General features: G+C 42.8%; 2 protein-coding genes across 2 annotated transcripts in view; one reads left to right on the top strand and one right to left on the bottom strand.

The window, feature by feature from the left end:
* Nucleotides 1–9,696, top strand: part of SS18L2 (SS18 like 2) — a 44,948-nt gene extending 35,252 nt beyond the window's left edge. The window contains exon 5 of the transcript XR_011905007.1: nt 9,540–9,696. The gene's annotated coding sequence lies outside the window, so the exon portion shown is untranslated. The remainder of the gene's footprint in view (nt 1–9,539) is intronic.
* The window catches only part of GARRE1 (granule associated Rac and RHOG effector 1), a 51,305-nt gene extending 33,351 nt beyond the window's left edge, over nt 1–17,954 (bottom strand). The window contains exon 1 of the mRNA XM_072346691.1: nt 17,878–17,954. The gene's annotated coding sequence lies outside the window, so the exon portion shown is untranslated. The remainder of the gene's footprint in view (nt 1–17,877) is intronic.
* Nucleotides 17,955–20,319: the final 2,365 nt, after the last annotated feature.

Below are 20,319 nucleotides of genomic sequence, written 5' to 3'. Positions count from 1 at the left end.
ACAAGGATGATGACACGTTTCAAAACATTTGGAGTAACTCAACATCAATCATCTTTCCCAAATTATTAACACTGCTTCTAAACTCTCAATGCTGGCCACAGAACACAACTGCAACATTCCCTTGATACTAGACTATATAAAGAAAAAAAAAGAATTAAATCCCTGCAAACATGTTTTCTAACTTGTATTAAATATATTAATCTTTGTCTTCTTATGCAAATGAAATGGCTACTATCAGCAAGTATTTCCACATGCAAACTATTCACTTTTTCATATTTAGTGACTATATTGCCATTCTATTTCCTTGTGACTGATACTTAGGACTAATTCAATATTTACTTGTACTTATTCTCTCCAGCACACATTAGAGGCTTTATCTATTTGAGTATTTTCCTTCCCCCTCACCCAACTCATTCACTGAAAGTCTCCTACTTGAGAAGCATTAAGCGTTCTGAAATACAAATTTCATCTCCGGAAATAGAAAACAGGAGTGCTTCGTATCAGAAACACTGACACCAGCACACACACGGACTGTCTCCTGACAGTTGCAACTATGAGATTTTTTTGTCATCGAACTAATGCACAGATTCACGTCCCTGCACTGCAGCTCCTGTGTTCTGACTTTCCAAATGGTTTACAGGCTTACTGTGTTTGAGCAGCAGCAGATTCATCAGCGTGCAGCTGGAGTTTTGCCCAGGATAACAAACTATTCTATACAGAAGAGAGGGACATGATAATTAGGCCTTTCACATCCCTCTCATGTTGAAAATTATGGAATTATCAGAAAACTGTAATCATGGAAAATGTTAAACTAAGGAGAATGTATTTTTATAGCAAATGAACATAATTATGTTTACCATATTTGGGCCCAAAGTTGGCTGGCAATTCAGTCTGTATATAGACAGCAATATCTGATTCACAGTCACAGGATATGAATAAACCAGGACAATCCAGTGTGCACAGCAGTCTGTCCTATAACAAAACCAAACATCCACGTGTACATAATGCTGCAAATGCATCTTACAACACTGCTGCAAATCACAATTTCCTATGTTTTAGTAGGTGAACAGTTTTAGCCTCGATTCCAAAATCCTTCTTGAACTAATCTTTCTGACAAGAGACTTTTTGAAACTGTCAAAATGCTTTGCTTCCAAAAAATCTACATTTTTATACGCTAAATTATGTAGAAGTAATTTCTGTAGCTGATGAACGAACAGTGGTGACAAGTAATTTGAGTTCCTAAAGATTAAAAACTAGAAATGGCAGCATGCATACTTCATAACCTTTCTTCACTTTTTCCAATCAAAAGAGCTGCTTATGTCTTTCAGCACAGCTATTTCCTTTCCTCATTAAGACCAGAATTTATAAGTCTTAATTAAATATAGATGAGATTTAAAATAGCTCCAACTCACACTGTACAGTCATGGGTCAAAACACGATCAGTTAGAAAAGATCAAATGTAGTAGTACTCTCCAGTTTTTACATTTCTAATAAATATCCAAAGGGAAAAACATAGCAGCTCCTTGCTGTCATCTTTTGCCCCCCAGGTACACCCAAAACTCGGTTCTGCCCAGATAACAATTTTCTGTAAGTCCCATTAGCAGCTGGTCCAAACAGCAGTTAAGCACCAGAGACAAAAGCATTCTCCTCCTGCCCTTCTTAAGCAAGACTGTGCATCCCAGCAGGTAGCACTCCATGTTAACTACAATGGCCACAGCTCAAACCAGACTCCTGCATTTAGTGTCCTCTATTAGCTGCTTCAGTAATCCTGAGCTCTATTTGAGTCCACGGAATCATTTGTTGCCTTTTATCCACACAGTATAAATGTCAAAATGGGCCACAGGTCAACTTAAAATTCAAATAACTGCATCCTGAAAGCTGAGGGCTGTTAGAGCACTGCTCGGCCTCCATCCACTCCTTACACTGACACAGATGGGAGAAATTTCTGGTTTCTCAGAGACCTCAATGATTTAGTTTCACATTTATATGTTCCCAGGAAAACTAGCTTGATTTAAATTACCTTCTTTATATTAAAAAAGCAGAAGTCGTCAATGTGTCAGCAAGCTGCTGTTCTGCTTCTTTTAAAGAGTTCACACTCTTAATAATGAAGTTTACCAACTTCGTTCAATAAAAATAAATGTACGCACTTGGAAAATAAATCTCACGTCCTATAATCAGTGTAGATGCTACTAAGGAATAAAAATAACACTACAGCAATTTGCTAACAAATGCATACATGGCATTCCACCGGCACGGCTCTGCAGCACACACGGCTCTGCCAACTTCCAGCTTTAAGCTACTACATTAAGTACACAGCATGGAAAGACACACAGCAGTCAAGCTGCTGTCCAGATAAATACTGACGTGACCTGATGTCAAGTGATTTTCTCTTTTAAAACAAAAGTTGTTAGAAAATATTCCCCAAAGAACTCTCCAGATATTCTCCAATAAAATTATCAATTGGGAAATAATCATCTGACCTAATTTACAACATACGATGCACAGTCAGACCACCTCACGATGTCCTGGAAGTAGAAGTACTGACAGTTTTATGTAAACAGCTAAGCTCTCATCCATCCGCATGATTTGTCGCCAGGTTATTTATTATGTGCCAAAATTTCTGCACTGAGTTGTGCAAGAAATTTCTCTCCCAGCAGAGGACACAAAGAGGCACTTATGCTGGTATAATACATCTTGGAGAAGACGCTGCATTTATGCTTCAACCCATAACAGAAATTAACGTGATCTACTGACTGGAATCCGGAGGAACACATCCCTAAGCAAAACCCAACTCTTACATTCTGCCACATCTTTCGGAAAACTCAAGTGTCCTTTTCCCTGGAAGCACTCAGTACCATCAGCCCAAGACACCCCACACAAATATACCTCTGGAAGATCCTCACTTCACACCTCATTAACTGAGCCCCTGTATTTCAATATTCATTAACAGAGCTGATTTCTATTCACAAATGAAGACTGAAATACCCAGTATTTACTGATGCATCACGACAGAAAATAACTAGCAATTGCGAAATGCAAGGCTTACATTCAGGTGGTTTAAGCCAAATGACACTCCTTCACAACACCTCGTGTTGGCAAAGGGCTTTCTGCTGCAGGAATTGCAACACAGTACTGCTCTGCCAGCGGTAGCATGTGGCAAAGATGCCAAATACACCGAAGCGACGTTTCATTACGAGCTGATGCATCTACCAGTGATCCGGCCAGACCCCTCAAACACATTTCCCAAGTGCTACATTTAGAAAAAGCGACCTTTTTGCCACTGGGTCTGTTTGTGTACACGGTGTGCCAGCAGCCCAGGCAGAGCCACCTCAGCAGTCCCAAGCGCTGCCCGTGACTAATGGGGCAGGGACAGGCGATGGTACACAAAAGGCTACCAGCCGTAATACCAGGTGCCCAGGAGACGCTTGGTAAATTTTACTTAATATATTACATCCCCCCCAGGCACCATTTTTAGCCTCTGCTGGATTTCCTCCCTTCTCCCCACCCCCCAGCAGGCTCCAAACCTTGAAGTAACCTTGTTCTGTTCCCCCCCCAGAGACGGCTCCATGCCTGAAACATAACCTCTAATCTTATTTTCTATTTCTAGCATACAATTCACGACCCTTATCCCAATTTTTTAAATTAAATATTCCATGTGGCAGATACTGCTTCCTATAGTCACGATAGTGCACAGACTACACCAGGATTTATAAGCATATGCTTCTTGTTGAGGACAATTTTACATTACTTTTAAGAGCATTAGAAACACACAGTATTTCTGTATTACAGATTTACAAGCCTCCGAAAAAGAAGTTTTCACTGCTGCTGCCAATGTTCCGCTGCAATGAAACAGCTTTATTTGTTGGGAGGTTTAGATGAAGACCTTAAAATACAACAGCACTACATTTCAGGGCAGTCTGCAAAGTGAAGCATAAACTTTCAGCAATTATAGATACTTAGTGAGTATTTGCAGACATTAAGCTGATGTTTTAAAAACTACAGGGCTTCTATTACAAAGGAAGTCTTCTCACCTACCACTGTTTGTATATTTTGTTTAAACTTGGGCATTTTTTTTAACAGTAACAAAATCTGCAGTTTATGCAGTAGGCATAAAAATGGCCTACTGTACTGGGTGTCCATCCTGGTCAGAATGTATACTTCTGATTCACTAGCACAATCCATAATCCTCTTTCATATCTCTTATCTTTTTTTTTACATCTGAACAGTTGCTGGGGTGAGATGTTCCTCTGTGCACAGATTCTCCCAGAGAAGCACTTTCATACAGAACAATTCCCTGAAGAATGAAAAAATATTTTTCCATCTCCAAAGTGCTGAAAACCAGTTTTCAGGATGCATCCCTGGCCAGGAGACTGCAGTCTGACACAGCCGTGCCCTCTGCAGAGCCGCACACTTACAAGAGCATGTCTGCATTTTCATCAACACCACGCTAACACTCTTCCACCTACCCTAAAACAACCTATTTCAGTCCTAGAAAACACATCACCTCAGAAGGCTGCAGCAATGTCTATCACTGTTCAGCTGGCCGTGCTTATTCTGTAGTGAAGGACAGATCTGGTCACCTTGAATTAGTGAATACATAGTAAAAGCGGAAGAGAAAAGAAGAGGGAGTAAATTCCAACCTACCACATACCAGAATGTTTGTATCAAGCTAGCAGCAAGTCTTTCAAAACAAGGCCAACTGCATAGGCACTTCTTTCATTAATCAGAAAATTAGTCAACCTAGAATGATAAGAGCAAAGAAATTGCCCTTTGTGGCTCAAAAATTATTCTCTGAATTACAGTCTAGACATAATCAGCTGAGGGGACAACCTGACTACACAACTAAAATTAAGAGAAGGGGAATAATTTTTGGACTAGGATATGAAGTGCTACAACAGGTTTTGTTCAATTTATACATGCTACCAAAAGGTTATACAATAAATACAGTTTACTTTCCATTAGTCTGCACAGGCAGTTCTAGTAAGTATCATTAGTTTGTTCTACTTTCTCTCTCCCACTCTTTCAGTCTCTATCCTATTCTCAGCAGGGCATCCTTTGAATTTATTGGTAGCTCCACAGAAACTGAATACCACAAGTGGGAGTATAGCCTCTAGCAATTAAGAATAAAAGCAGATAAGTGAACATAAATTAGACGAGAGAAAAACATGTGCAAGAACTTCTTAAGGCAGTAGAGCTAAATTTTGAAATGGATTGGAAAACAAAAAATATAAAAACATTGAAGTCTTATCTCATCCACGTCCTTAGCGCATCTGTTTACACCACAAAGCAGAGAACAGGAGCAGTGCAATCAGGAGCAGCCCAATTTGAAACTCCTCCTTAGGTGGCTACTGAGGGAATAAAAAACTGAACTACAAAGACACTGTCAACATAAATGGAAACTTCAAGTCAAGACTCAAGGCTGCCTTTTCCTCAGAAAAGAAAAAAAAAGGGGGAGGGAGGTTGCAAAAACACATTTTGGATGGTAATTTCATCAAGTCTTCAGGTTCAATGTTTGAAAGGTTTTTTTTCCCACCATCCCAAAGTGACAGCTAGAAACTTCTCAAAAACCAACACTGTGATTCTGATGTCAATGAAGGATAGCCACAAAAATCTATTATAGCGCTAGGAAACTATTTGCCAGCATGTTTTCAAAAAGGACGCTGTTATTCAAATGGAAAAAGAGTATCACACCTCTACTGTCAGACAACCTCAGTAGCTATTTCAAAACAGTGCACTCATTAAGCGTTTTATTACGGTGGTCTCCGTAAAATACATAAGCAAAGAGCTAATACAGCACTGCTTATCAGATGTAAATATCATATTAAAAATGCCTCTGCCTTTAGCATGAGGATTACGGGAACAATTCTGAACTCAGCGAGGATGGTAATAAAAAGCTCTTCGCTTTTTCAAAATTGTTTCTGCTCCCACCTTAGCAAACAATGCACTTAACTCTGTTAAGTTCAGGAAAAGTATTTCTCTCCCAGTGCTCTCTTTTGCTTTAATTTGATACCTACAAATTGATGGGTTCTTTAATGTTGCCCATTCTGTGAGAAACAGGAAGGCCTTTTCAACCGCATCCCATGGAATTCTGCCTACTTTATAGTTCCTAAATCTGTCCTTGTACATAGCCTGGCTTTTTTCCCCTACCCAAAAATACATTTTCCTTTCAACAAGTTTAAATACTTTACCTTCTTTTGCTTATGGAGGGAGATGTGCTTTCAGCAGAACACAAAGGGCAGCCTGCTAGTGTAGTCACTTCTGCCCAAGTTCTTCCATTGCTAAAGGACCTCTCCTTCCTGTCTAACCTGCAATAGAGTTAAGAGATAAAAACAAAAATAATGACTCTTTCCACAGATATCCCAGGAGAAGATAAGTGGAATTATTACTTGAGCAAAAAGTTCACCTTATATTTGCTTTAAGATAAACAATGCAGTAATAGTCCCCGGCAGAACCATTAGCTGCAGACCTAACAAGTAAGCAAGGCTCATATTTTTCCTGTTTTTCCTTCGACTATGTTCTTTATGTACAAGTAATAATTCTTTTCACATTTATCCCTTTTTCACAGACTGACAGAAAACATGTCTGTACCGTGATCCACAGTTGCTGACGGTAGTATGAAGTACGAATTGCTACTGCACAACCAAACACAACAGCTAATGCACTTCATTGGGAAGGACTCCAAAGTGTATGGAGGAAAACCAAAGCAACACAACACCGTGTTATTACTGCTCCTCCTTCCTGCCAAGGCCCCCTGTGAGGATCTTGCTCTACATCCAGAGTTACTCTGTTAGTCAATAACAATTTTAGGTTCTGCACAAGCTTGCAACATGTGACCACAGGAATCTCCCAATGAATACTGTAATGAACAAATAGAGATGTGCTAGACCTACATTTTCCATCTATTCCCAAAAAGCTCAGTTTCCTCTTACCTACTATGATATCAAGTCCGTAGTTATCTGCAAGCTTTGAACATTAAAAATATGCCTTACTTTCTGATCACAAGTCCATAGGATCAGTCCTATTTTCAATTTCTTTTTCCTACTTTTAGATTCACCCTAGCAAACTTAAAAACCACACTAACAGAGATGCATTCTTATAACTCACCACGGTACTTATGTTTGGTTTTAGTCACAACAGATGTTTTCTTCTCAGACCTAATAATATCTGTTACATTCATATTTCATTATTTTCTCAAAAATTTCATTTCAGAAATAATTAAAACAAACAAACAATACAACAAACCTTCCTGCAAAGCATTTCGTAACATTATGTGGTTGGAGCAGATCACGCCACGTCCTGCATTTACCAACTACTTTATTAGGACTAATCTATACTAAAGCCATAAATGAGACTAACTGCAATCAAAGCAATATTTTATACACCAGCTCTCACTCATGCACAGTAGGAGAGTTAAAGCCGTGCTTCAATTACGCAGATAGTAACACTCACAGCAGAGATCAGAACAATGAACTTCACCTTTTTCAGTTAACAATCCATACCAGGTACATACAATCAAGAGCATTTTCAACTTGAATTCAAGTGCAAAACAGGAAAAAATAAAAATTAAAAAAAAAAATGGAAAAAAGCTTAGGAGAATAAATAGAGTGACTAGATTCAGCAGCATAAGGAAATGAAATCAGTGTGGGCTTGGCAGTAGAAGTTCTTTTCTTTACATCATATGAATGTGATGATCAGAATCAGATTAAACTATTTATGGTGTCTCAAATGCTATTAGGAAGGCAGTCTACAGCATTTTGAGTTCTTACACGCATACCAACGAATCATATTAAACAGCACAGCCGCTTACAAAATGCATCTGTATATCCCCCTTACAGCTAACGTGTTGTTCTGTCTGACAGAAACTTCTTCTATCAGCTGTTTTCCATATCTTTCAGATTACTCTATTGGAATATCTTTGCCTCTGAAATTGAAACATAGACATTTCTTTGTCCCTATTTTGGGCAAGACAATGGTTTTTTATTGGTCAGAAGCAGTACTTCATAATTATTGTTTTAAAGTTAAGATCCTACAAAACAACTCAAGAAAGAACACCAGTCAAAAAGTCCTGTGGTGCCTCAATTTTTACAACATGCCATTTCAGTAAAAATTACAGCATCTTAAGCTGTATTTACTGGAAGGCTGTGCTGCCATTCAGCAGGACCTGGGCAGACTGGAGGGCTGGGCAGCAATATACTAGATGAGGTTTAACAAAATCAAGTGTAGAGTCTTGTACTTGGGAACGAATAATCACAAGTATCAGTACAGGCTGGGACATGACCTGCTGGAGAGGAGCTCTGCAGAGAAGGACCTGGAGGTCCTGGTGGACAACAGGTTGTCCATGAGCCAGCAGTGCGCCTTGGTGGCCAAGAAGGCCAATCCTGAGGTGCATTAAAAGAAAGGTGGCCAACACGTCTAGGGAGGTGATCCCCCTCCTCATCTACTCTGCCCTGGTCAGGCCTCACCTGGAGTACCGTATCCAATTTTGGGCTCCCCAGTACAGAAAGACAGGGATCTCCTGGGAAGAGCCCAGTGAGGGCCACAAAGATAATAAAGGGCCTGGAGCACCTCTCTTAGGAAAGGCTGAGCAACCCATGTCTGTTCAGCCTTGAGAAAATAAGACTCAGAGGTGATCTTATTAATGTCTATAAATATCTTAAGTGTGGGAGTCAAAGGGACACGGCCAACCTCTTTTCAGTGGTCTGTGGGGACGGGACAATGGGAAATGGCCATAAACTGAAGCATAGGAAGTTCCACACCAACTTCCCCACAGTGAGGGTGATGGAGCACTGGAACAGGCTGCACAGGGAGGCTGTAGATTCTCCTTCGCTGGAGATATTCAAGACCCACCTGTGCAGCCTGCTGTAGGGTGCCTGCTTTGCAGGGGAGTTGGACTGAATCTCTAGTGGTCCCTTCCAAGCCCTACAATTCTGTGATTCAGTGATTTACATCACATTTAAGCTAGTAATTCATAGGTGAATGTAAAGTTTTCCTCCTAATTATCTGATAAATCCTAAAGACTACACTAAGCATGATTAGTCACTTTTATATGCTTCTTATTGTAGTCTCCATATGAAGGCACTTAACAAGAAACCAAAACCTTTAAAAGGGAAAGCAGAGTGAACAGAAGCAGCAGCAGGACAGGCATCCCAGTATAAACATGAGTAAGCCACAAGGGCCTGCCACACAACCTACAGCTTACCACCAGTCAGCTGGGGCAGTATCTTCCATACAGCAGAAAGTAAATATCAGTTTTAGGAAAACAAAGCAAAAATTATTAAGTGAAAATAAAGAATAAAAACCAATTCCTCCTCTTTACATAAAATATAAAACAAACATTTCAGTTGTATTACTTCTTAAAATTCTGGGTCTTACCTAAAAGACATAGAGTGCCCAATCAAAGCAGAAAGACAACAGTAAGTTGTAAAGGAAGAAGGAAATCCTGTGTTTGAAGACACAAGAGTATATTTAAGTCAACCTGCCCAGTATTTACCCTCTGAGGATTTCTACAGCTGCAATTACTATTTTCTGCTTTTTTTCAGAATGTATTGAGTGAATCTTCCGAGATCACCGGGTTTGGACTATTTCAGATGGATTACCATCCCTCAAACACCGCCTGCTGGGGAAACACTATCTGCCTAGACAGGGTAAGGTAAACAAAGCTAATGAACTGTTTGTCTTAGGATGATGGTGTGATGCAAAAGGAAAAAAAACGTAACAAAACAAACTACCACACCTTGACAACACAACCTTTAGAGACTGCTATGTGGAGGATAGGAAGCTTACTAAGTCAACAATGCTTTAAGGTACTGTCAGGGTTTTACATATCACTGAGCTCAATAATCAGTATTAACTGCTTCCATTGCTGAAAACTGTACCAGTTTAACGTTGCTCATATTGGGATTCCTTTTAGAGAAATATATTTAGCACAGATATAGCATGCAAGACACCCTGAATTCATACAATTTATTTCTCATCACATCAAGCAACTGCAACATGGTGCAACACAACTTCCTATAGAGATGAGTAACTCACATGCTGGATCAGAATATATCAAATTGTACATGCAAAGAGGAGGTGATATATTCCTTGGCTGAAACAACAAGAGATTTCTGAGAAGAAACTGCATCTTTACAGTTTGTTGTTTTTGTCAGACTGTACCAGGCAATTCTAATCAAACTTCATAAAATCTAACTCTTCCAGAAACTAAAATGGAAAAGTAAGAGCTTCTTCCTGTTTTGTCTTCAAAGGAAGAAAATGAACTTTTCCCAAAAACATTTCTCTTAATCTTGTGCATCAACTACGGATTTACTCTATCATACCAATCCATCGCCACAAAAATTTAACATTCCTATATAAAAACAAAACATGTATTATTAGTGGTTTTCAAAAGACTTCGCGTTCAGCAACATCTGCAGAGCAACAGATTTCACTTAACCAGACCAGGATCTCTCCTAACCACAAAACCAAGCAACAGATCAATTTCAAAATAGCACAGGTCAGATGCATCACTTTTCCACGTGGATAAAGCAAGAAGTGCACTTGACCAAAGTCGGCCAAACTACATCGCATCAGTCCCATGACCCACAGTACTATTTCAGTTTTATGAATAAATATTTGCAGGAGAAATAACATTCGAAGCAGTGCTGACAACATGGATCTGCAGGAAAATAATAATTCATGGTCAAATCCTTACAAAATATATAATGTTCACTTATCACCTGAATTATTTTGTAGCATTATAAAGTTGGAGACAAGTTATTCACTTTGGATATGAAATGAGGTCAAAGTGCTGAATCTGACATCACAATCTCTTGCCCTGGAAGTTACTGCAGCATTTAAACAAAGAAAAGGTTTATTAACCTAATCGGATTGCTTGCGAGAAAATGTTTCCATTCTCTTCCTGAAAGCAGCACAAGATATGCAGAAAAACTGGAAGCTCTCTCAGTGAGGATTCTTTCTACACTTTAGTACAGAACCAAGCATATTTCCAGTAAAGGCAAACACACTCTTTTTTTCAGTACATTGTTCTAATAATTGGCACATCCTCCCTGCACCTCATGCAGTTTTTATTAGCACAGAAGTCTCTTAAAAAAAACAAAAAGCCCTTAGAATTAAAAGTCCACTTACTTCCATTATTTTTGGGAAGTTTTTATTGAACACAGCCCTGCTCTTCTATACAAAAACTTCAGCTTCTCTTCAAAAGTAACTGATAAAGAAGTGCAAGATATAATACCATCAAAACTTCAACTTTGTATTATAACCTGCTTATATACACTAGTTCCTGCCCAGTGCAGTTTATTTGTACTCCCGTGTGAGCTATCACAGCACGTCAGTTTGCTCACCATAGGTAAAGGATGCATGAGTACCTACATAAACCTCTGCTGTCCTGCCAACAACGTGGCAACTTGGTAGCCTTGAAGCTTTCACTTGTACTGCTCAGAACTAAATTCCATAAGGTAAAATTCTTATCACTAACAAATAAACCAAACTATTTTTTTTTTCTATTTCTTAAATAGAGGCTGAAAAAAAAGTTTTCAGCTTTTCTGAATGATACATGCTTATTTAGCTTCAGATCACTTTTTTTTTTGTGACATATTAAAGCTCTCAGCTACATCATCTGCTTGTAAACAGTCATCTCACATTGGAAAAAGCACAGAACTTATTATCTTGTATTGCAAATATTTGCAAACCATGTCACTTATCCAAATGAACACAAATATCTAACTGTATCTTTGGTAAGAGACTAAATACAGCTCTTTCCAGGGCTACACACTGATGAAGTTGGATTCTATACAACATACTCATACAGTTTTAGTTAACTTTGCCCTATACTACAGGGCCTTCAATTCCTGCTCAGACAAAGAACTGCAGACATTCAGCAGACATTCTTCTGTACAAACATACAAATAAAAAACTATTCCTGTCCTCGGGACCCTCAAATTAACAGAAGATGAAAACCCGCATTCATTTTTACATTTATTTCACATTCATGGCTTCATCTGAGCCATTTGGGGATGATAACTCCATTTCATACTTAGCAAGTTGCAAGCAAAAAAACTAAGTTAATAGATCTGGAATAATGAAATCTTTAGCTATCCTCTTCCTCCCTCTGCCTAATACTGTCTGGTGCATGACTTGCAAATAGCATTCTGAGAAAGATTTTGAAATACTAAACAGAAAGATCATGTTCCTCAATTCTTCGGGATTCTGGCATAGAATTACATTCACCCATACTGATCTTTCCCCTGCAATCTTCAGCCTTTGTCACAAGCTTGATGGATAAAGAGAAAGTCTTTCAACAACAGCATGAGTTGTTTCTGTGTCAGTCCTTTCTGGTCACTACAGCTTTCATTTGTTTTCAGCATTTCTAGTCTATGGCTGGGCCATATAAAAGGAACATCTCACATCTTCAGGATGAGATCACCAGATTTGAGTATTTTGAAGGAACTTTTAAAAATACTGGCTTGTACTCATGCTCTTTTGAAGAAACACTTAAAAGATCTCAAGATTTTTCTGGAATGTGAGTTGTAGACATTCAGGTGCTTTATCTTTCTCTGAGGAAGCTCTTATGCTTCGACTTGAATAGTTCTTCTACAGCACAATCAGCCAAGTTCTGTAATCAGTACAAAAGAGCAAGACATTCAGATTCATAAACAAGAAGAATGCCTAGAATACTGCCCTGAATATCATGGTATCAGACAGAGCACGTAGACCTGCTTGAAAGAATGATTTTATCCCAGCAAATCCAGAGGAATTCTTAATAGCACCAAGAAACTCGCCAACACACCAATTTATCACACTGAGGAAATCTACTTGTGAAACTAAAACTCTCTGTTCCTGAAAGAATTAAAGACGGATTTCTTTGCTAGGTTACCTCTGGCAGTAACAAAAGCTAGGGACATCTTCAGAATGTAAGGGGAGAAATGGTCCATAACATTCCTGTCTTCATGCTCTTCTTCTATGTTTTCCTCTACAACACATTCCATACACTGCTTTAAAAAGTTCCCAAAACATAGCATTAAAGAAGGTCTGTTCCATCCCCAGATTGCACCAGCATATGTTGTACAGAGCCTGTGAGGAATCCTGTGTAATCAGAGCTCTATGTAAATGTCAACTTTGAGCATGCAACTAAACAAGAATCACACCTTCAATGCTGTTATTAAACAGCCACTTCACATGTTCCACTATGACTTCCCAACCAACACACAAGTCTGGAAAGAACACAGTACAGTATCCAAGGCTGAGATGGGCTGATTGATAAAGAGGCAGAGGAATTTTCCTGTCAGAATTTTCCAAATAATATCTTTGGCAATGCTGTTTTACAGAATGCATAGCAATAAATGCTAGCTTCTGACAAGTACCCCACTGAAAGACAAAAAGAGAGAACATCAAAAGGTGCCATATTTGCAAAAAGCAAGAACAACCTAACGATTTGAACGTTATTAGAAAAGCAAGAGATGGAAGATCACAAAGAAGGAATACAGCCCCACTGTACAACAATGACAATCTAGAGAGCCTTAAGTAGAAAATACGCAGTCATCTCGAGGAGAAAATTTTACTAAAAACATAACTGGGAATCGGCTTCAAGGAGTGCTGTGAAGGTGTCTCCTAAGTTCGTACTTTCTCTGATGCGATCCTACAAATAAGAGCACAGGGTAACATTTTTTGTTTTAAATGGGGATCAGATATTTTTCCAAAATCTTTTCAAAGCTGCTGTGCACTTTAGATAATTGTGCAGTTTTATACGTATCTATCTCCTAGAGCTATCCTCAGAAGGGAGAGTGTATATCTCCTTTGTGAAAAATACTTCTTCGAAGAAACGGCCCAGAACATCCCAGTTCGTTGCTTCAATTAAAAGTTGTAATATGTGCTCATGCCAATTGTATGTTATCGTTTAGCCTGAAGCCAATGCACTGCCAGTGGTATGCAACACCACAGCTGGAGAGTGTATGACTTGCTATAAAGGCTCTTGAAAGCCTCACAAAGCCTCAGTTACTCCCACCTCAAATCCATCCTTGCTGGCTTTCACTCAGACAGCTCAGGATTCCCCACAGTGCTTCGTCTTTCCCTTTTCATCCCTCTTCTATTCTTCAAAGCTCAGCCAGCATTTCTGGGATCTCTGTTCTGCCCTCGCACCCATTCCTCCCATGTTCCCAGGCTGCCCTAACCCAGGCCCCTGGAAGTTGGTCAGCCCCATGCAAAGCTTATGATCATAACAGAACCACGCAGGATAAATCTGTAGAGGTGACTGTAAGTAACCAATACACTTAACTTGCAATTGCAGCCGAGTAAGACAAGATTGGTATTTCAAGATAACAATGTTCCCCAAATAATTTTTCTTTTGAAACACATCTCGATAGCACCAATGCTGTCCCCTTCAAAAGATGGCAATGGTCTTAACAGAAGACAAAATTCAGAACCTTCTTGGGAAAATTCAAGGATTTGACCAAATATCACAGAATGCCAGAAGACCAGGATCAAATCAGACAAATTCAACAGGTAACTCAGAAAGCTGTATGAGTAAAGTGAATGCCTCATATTCCTCCTCACACACCTTAGCTTTTTGGGGATCAGAAGGCACTAAATCCCTCCGACCATAAAATTATCTTTTATGTACATCAACAACAGAAGACAAGAATCCCACAAGAAGCTGAAGAGGCACAAGAAAACACAACCACCAGCTCCTTCTCAGTGAGTTTGGAACACATCTTTAACATTTTCTTCTTAGCTTTCCAAATATTCTTTCATCCTACCAGGCAGAACGTCACATTCTACAGCCACCAACAGCACCTTCTGAGGTTTAGATCTACAGCCTCCAAAAACAATTCCAGAGTTGCCTCCAGCTACAGGATGCACAAAATTTAAACACATCCCAGAATACAGTTCTGCCTGGAGAGCACAATGTTGCCTGCTGCGTGTTACTTAATGTTAACCGATGTTACCCAAAGGCCAACAAAGGTTAAGAAACGCTAACGAGACGTATTGCCAGGCTCTAGGAGGACTGGTGTGATCAGAATGTGGATTTTGTCAAACCCAGCACAACCATCCGCCCTGCACGCCAGCCCCAGCACACTGCTTTTGTGATGAGGTTACCCATGCTGCTGGAAATGTCATCTTTCATGTATGATATAAAAACCCTTCTATAGCTGCTAACAATACCCTGGCATTGTTTGCAACATGTAGGGTGTTGTTCTGGCCAGCATCCAATTCCAGTAATAATATTCTATCTACCGACAGTAACCACAAGAAGATAGTCTTCCTTTTCAGCCCCAAGTGGTTTTGCAGAGCAGCAGCAAGCTCCTGAAGAGCTGCCACATTTCAGTGTAAGTTCTGCATTTCAATGTTCATTTATCTCTCTGCACAGATCACACGTTTCTCTCAAACTGTAGAAACGTCTTGAGATTACTGGGTATAAAGGAGCTCTTTTAATACAGTACAATTAGTCATACCAACAGTGATAGCTATTTTGAGCAGCACCTATTAATCACTATCATTAGCAGGATCTCTGGTGTACCAGCTTTCACTGTACCAAGAACAAGTCTTTTCCCATTACAGCACTACTATATAAACAAAAGCAGCAGCACAATTTCTCTTCACACAACCCCGTTCTGGGTAACGAGAGGAAGCAACGGCACTTAAAACTACATGCCATTCAAGACACAAAAGGAAGCTTACTTATGCCTTGCAGGACCACAAAAATACAATTGTTTTGCTGTAATGAAAAACTGGCTGTAATTTCTGTGCTGAGAAAGAAAAGTTCGTGAAAAATAATGGATTGTGGGAAGAAATGCAGAGAAAAAAAATCTGTCAGGATGGAGGCAACAGAAGAACAAAATACAGAAAGTGATCAAAGACAAGTGGATGGTTAAGTGGGAGAAACCTACACTTCTTCTTTAGAGACTTTCAGCAGATATTTCCATATTATTCAGTATGAAGGACAACTGCTGACCAAGTTGCAGAGTCTCAGAAGAGACTTTCATCTGGAAAATATTCCCTGTATGCAGTATTTCTCGTTTCCTAACACCTCTGAGTAACTCCTGAATCAGAAAGAAAAGTGCTAACAGAAGGATTTATGCCTTACGCTGACCTAAGGAGCAGCAGCACAAGACACGCACGAAGGAACGACTCACACCCAAGGTTACGCGAAGCCCAGAAACCTGTGTGTTGGCCTGAAACACAGCTTCGCTGCCACTGCAAAAACGATACTTAGAAAGTCCACCCAGAAGCTCAAAAGAAAACTGTGCAAGCCTCGGATTGGGAAAAATAAGGATTATTTACAGAAGAAGTGTCCATCTTATTTCGTGTCAAAGCGTTGCTTAGCAAAAGTCTCCAGCCAAGTGAAAAATTGCATCGGTACACAAATAGCACCTGCGTGCGCACAGTGATCAGCTGGAGCTCACAATCCCATGAGCAGCGTACCACAGCCTTCATGTGGCTGGGAGCTCCGTGACACAAACCACATACCCTGGGGGCTACAGCCGCCCACCACCGACAGCCCAAAGCAGCAGTCAGGAGCACCCTGCACTTCGTGAGCCACTGCTGGGCTGAGCACAGGAACAACAATGCCCTCAAACCCCACGCTGACCTCTTCCCCAGCCCTCTAGATTGGAGCCTGCCAGCAGCCACACTGGGGATACAAAGTGCAGAGCCATTTTGGGAACCAGATCTCCACTTTTGGCAGCTGTGTGCCCCCACAGCCACTGACTGACAGCCCAGCAGCTCCTCTCCGCCACGCGACAGACACAGATCTTCTCACCACAGCACCCAGACATCTGTCCCTCTGTAATGGCTGATTTATACCTGGCACTGGGTTTATAATCTTAAGCAAAACAACACGAGATCTTTCAAAACCTTCCAAACTCCTGAAGTAACATGCAGTTGGCACGTGTCAGCACCAACCCCTTCATCCCAGCGCAGGCCCCATTTCAAGCACAGAGAAGCTCGAGCCTGTGAGTAAAGTTGTAATGTACAGCCCAAAACGAGAGCTCTCCTCTTCTGCCTGCAGTGTGCACACAGCATGCTAAATATAACCCTAAATAGCAAGAAATAGCCATTGATGCAAGCGTCAGGTGAAGGGCTGTGAGCCCCCACCGCCGTGACCGGCGGCACAGACAGCACCGCCCGCCTGCCCGGCAGGGGGCTGTCAGAAACCCACCTCCCCGGCCGGCTGTGAGCACAACGCTACGCCCCACCGGGGCGGCTCCGCCGGTGCCGCCCGCGAGCCCGGCCCGTGGGGCGAGGGGCCGCCTCAGCACCTGGCAGGGCCCGGGCAGCGTCGCCCCGAGGCGAGGCCCGGCGGCGGGGGTCTCGGTGCCGGGCCGCAGCAGGCCGGAGCCCCGGGCGGCGGTCACTATTTCGCAGGAAGGTGCGCAGGAATTCCCGCAGGCGCAGTCCCCGCCGGGCTGGCCGCACTCGGGTCACGGCAGCGGGAAGGGGGCCGGAGGGAAGGGGCTGGGGGAAGCCGGCCGCAGCTTCGCCGCCGCCCCGAGCTGTGCCGTGCAGCGCCCCGGCTGTCCCCGCCGCCAACAGGGCCGGCCCCGCGCTGTCGACGGTGCGCGGCGACAGAACCCCGGGCCGCGCCCCGGGACGCCGCCACCGCCGCCGCCGCCCTCCCCCCGAGCCGGGCTTCCCCGGGGGCTCCTCGCCGTCCCGGCGCCCCCCCCGCCGCGGCCCGCGGAGCTGTCCGGAGCGCCGCCCGCCGCCCCCTTCGGTGCCCGTCCACGCCAGCTCGGTGCCTCGCACCGCCAGGGCCCCGCCGGCCGGGCTGTAGGGCTCGCACCCGGCCCGCGGGCAGCGCTGGGGGTGGGCCCAGGCGCGGGGCCGCGCGGAGGGAAGGCGGCGCGGGGGCAGCGGGGCACGGCCGCGGCGCTCGCTCACCTGTCCGCCACAACCCCGCCGCACGGCCAACCCCGCTCTGTGTACTCCGGAAACGGCGGCTCCTCCACCGGGCGCCGGAGGAGGGGCCGGCAGAGGGGGCGGGCGGAGCCGCGAGTGACAGCGGGAAGGGGACGGCGGGAGGGGGAGGGCGGCGCCGGCTGAAGGGCGAGGGCCGGGGGTCCTCGCGGGGGCGGATCGCGGTGAGGTGAGGATGGGCCGGGGGGGCTGAGCTGAAGCGGATCGTGCTCGGTCCCAGCACCGGAGGTCCTCCGACCGGTCCTGTCTGGCTCGGGGGCTGGGCCTGGCCGCTGGGAGCTGCGACGGACGGACAGGGCGTTAATTCGTGGTAGGGGATGCAGGCAGGATAATCTGACAGTATTGCTGTGTGTTTACCACGACGAGGTTCTCGCCCTGTTGTCTTGTGGCCGGACGCGATGCGTTCTTCCACACAGGAACGGTCTGTGACAGAGATGGCCAGTGGCACCTGCAGAGCACTGTATGCCACTCCTATTTAAAACCGTCAGCTAGAGAAAATACCGAGTTCTGCACCCTTGTTAAATGTTTATTTGGGAATTAGGTAAAACGCACAAAGGTTACCTGAAGTTGGTCCCTTGGCCGTAATTATCCCAGTGCTACTGGTGTTACCGATTGCTGAGGAGCAGGCCTGTGCCTGATGGCTTCACTGTGAGTGTGAAGCAGGTTGTTCCTTTTCCTCGGGCCTAATTCAGAGTTCACATGGAGACGTTTGCTGTGCAGTTTGATGTATTCTCAAATCCAATTTCCAAATAAACTGCCCCATTAATCCTGACTTCTTAGCAGAAAGTGCTTTTAATTTCCAAGGTCTGGTTAGAACCTTACATTTGAAACGAAGCAAATAATAACATAAATAGTCGGTAGACATTAGAAGATCAGATTGTGTAATCATAGGAGAGTTGTTAACAGTTCTTGGAGCAACAGTTCTATATAAGTGAAAAGAAAATTTCTAGGACTGAGTTAATCCATCTGTGATCCTAAAAAAATATAGATAATAAGCCTCCCCCCAAAAAACACCTCTTGAATATGATACCAACAAAGTGAAAATAACCCATTTCCACCAGTTAGTGCTGCTAATCAGAAAACACCGTGGGAAGAAGTGAAAGTGTCAATTTGTCGGACACCTTCTAGCCACAAGCAAGAAGCAGTGTCTGTGGGGAGCTGCCTGGGAGCAATCTGTGGCTTTGTTTCCATCTCTGTAGCAGATGGTTGCTGGCAGACCGGGCTGCTCATCAGTGCTCTGCCTCCGAACTTCCCTGATTTTCGCATGTCTACTAAGTGTGTCTCTTCCTAGTCAACTGAGTTATCAAATTAAGAGACACCTGGGAAATACTTGGAAAGCAAGCAAGGGAACAGAAGGCTGTCACATTATCCACTCCTTCAGCAGGGAGAGGTGCCAGAGTGTTCTTTTTTACTCTAAAACTGGAGTAAAATGCTGGAAAAGGTACCTTGGGGTGGGGGGTGGAGGCAGGGATTGCCACTTTTAAATGGCAAACACTGATTTGAAAAAAAAAAAAAAATAAAGGACTCAGATGGGGTTTGAACAGCTATAGGAAAAGGAAAGAGAAAACAAAGAAATACTGCTGTCGATTTTTCTTCTCAGGCCGGGATCAGAGGTTTGTACCTTAATAGCAATGCAAAGAAGGACCCGAAATACCTCCTGGTTTTGTTTTTGCTTTCAGGTGTACAGTTTTCTGTCTTTGGCGGGCAGGGGGCCAAGCTGGAGCCTTCTGGCTGCTATCAGTTCTCCAGGAGCTGAGGCGTTGTTCTGGTGCTGAGGTTGTGCCACGCAACCAGTGCAGAGCAGCCCTGTGAGCTGCTGAAATAAAAGGCGAACCAGCAGGAGTTGTTGAGGCAAACATTACCCCTCACTCCCGAGTCTTCTTGTATGCCCAGCCCAGGCCCTGTCCAGTAAGAATTCTATAGCCCCTGTTGAGCAGCTGGCATTTCTCACCTATGAACTTCTCTGGGAATATTCTTTCTGATCTCCAAGCCACGTACCTGGCAGTACTTGGTCATGCAAGTATTGTGATCTGGTGCTCACAGGATCACAACGATCTTCTGCTCTGATGATTAGCTGGCAAATGCTGGAATATAAAGCATGACAAATATTGCAGTAAAGAAATACAGTACCAGGTGATGGCTGTCCAACATACTTTTTCTAAAGAGTACTATAGATACATTTCTGCCAACAGATCCCCAGACTACATCAGCTACACTGATAGGAACATACTGTGTTCTACAGACCTAATCTTGCAGTTCAATACAACTCACAAATGCTCTTTTATACTAGCAGGGGGTCTTCAAATCTGCGCTGCATTTTGTTATCCAAGTGGCTTAATTTTATTGAGTGGTTCTGCACTGAATCTGGTTTTGTGAATAGTAACGATGTTATACATTTTTAGTAAG

Source organism: Excalfactoria chinensis, chromosome 11 (assembly GCF_039878825.1).
Source record: "Excalfactoria chinensis isolate bCotChi1 chromosome 11, bCotChi1.hap2, whole genome shotgun sequence".
Taxonomy (NCBI): Eukaryota; Metazoa; Chordata; class Aves; order Galliformes; family Phasianidae; genus Excalfactoria; species Excalfactoria chinensis.
This window is presented reverse-complemented; position numbering and strand designations above follow the sequence as displayed.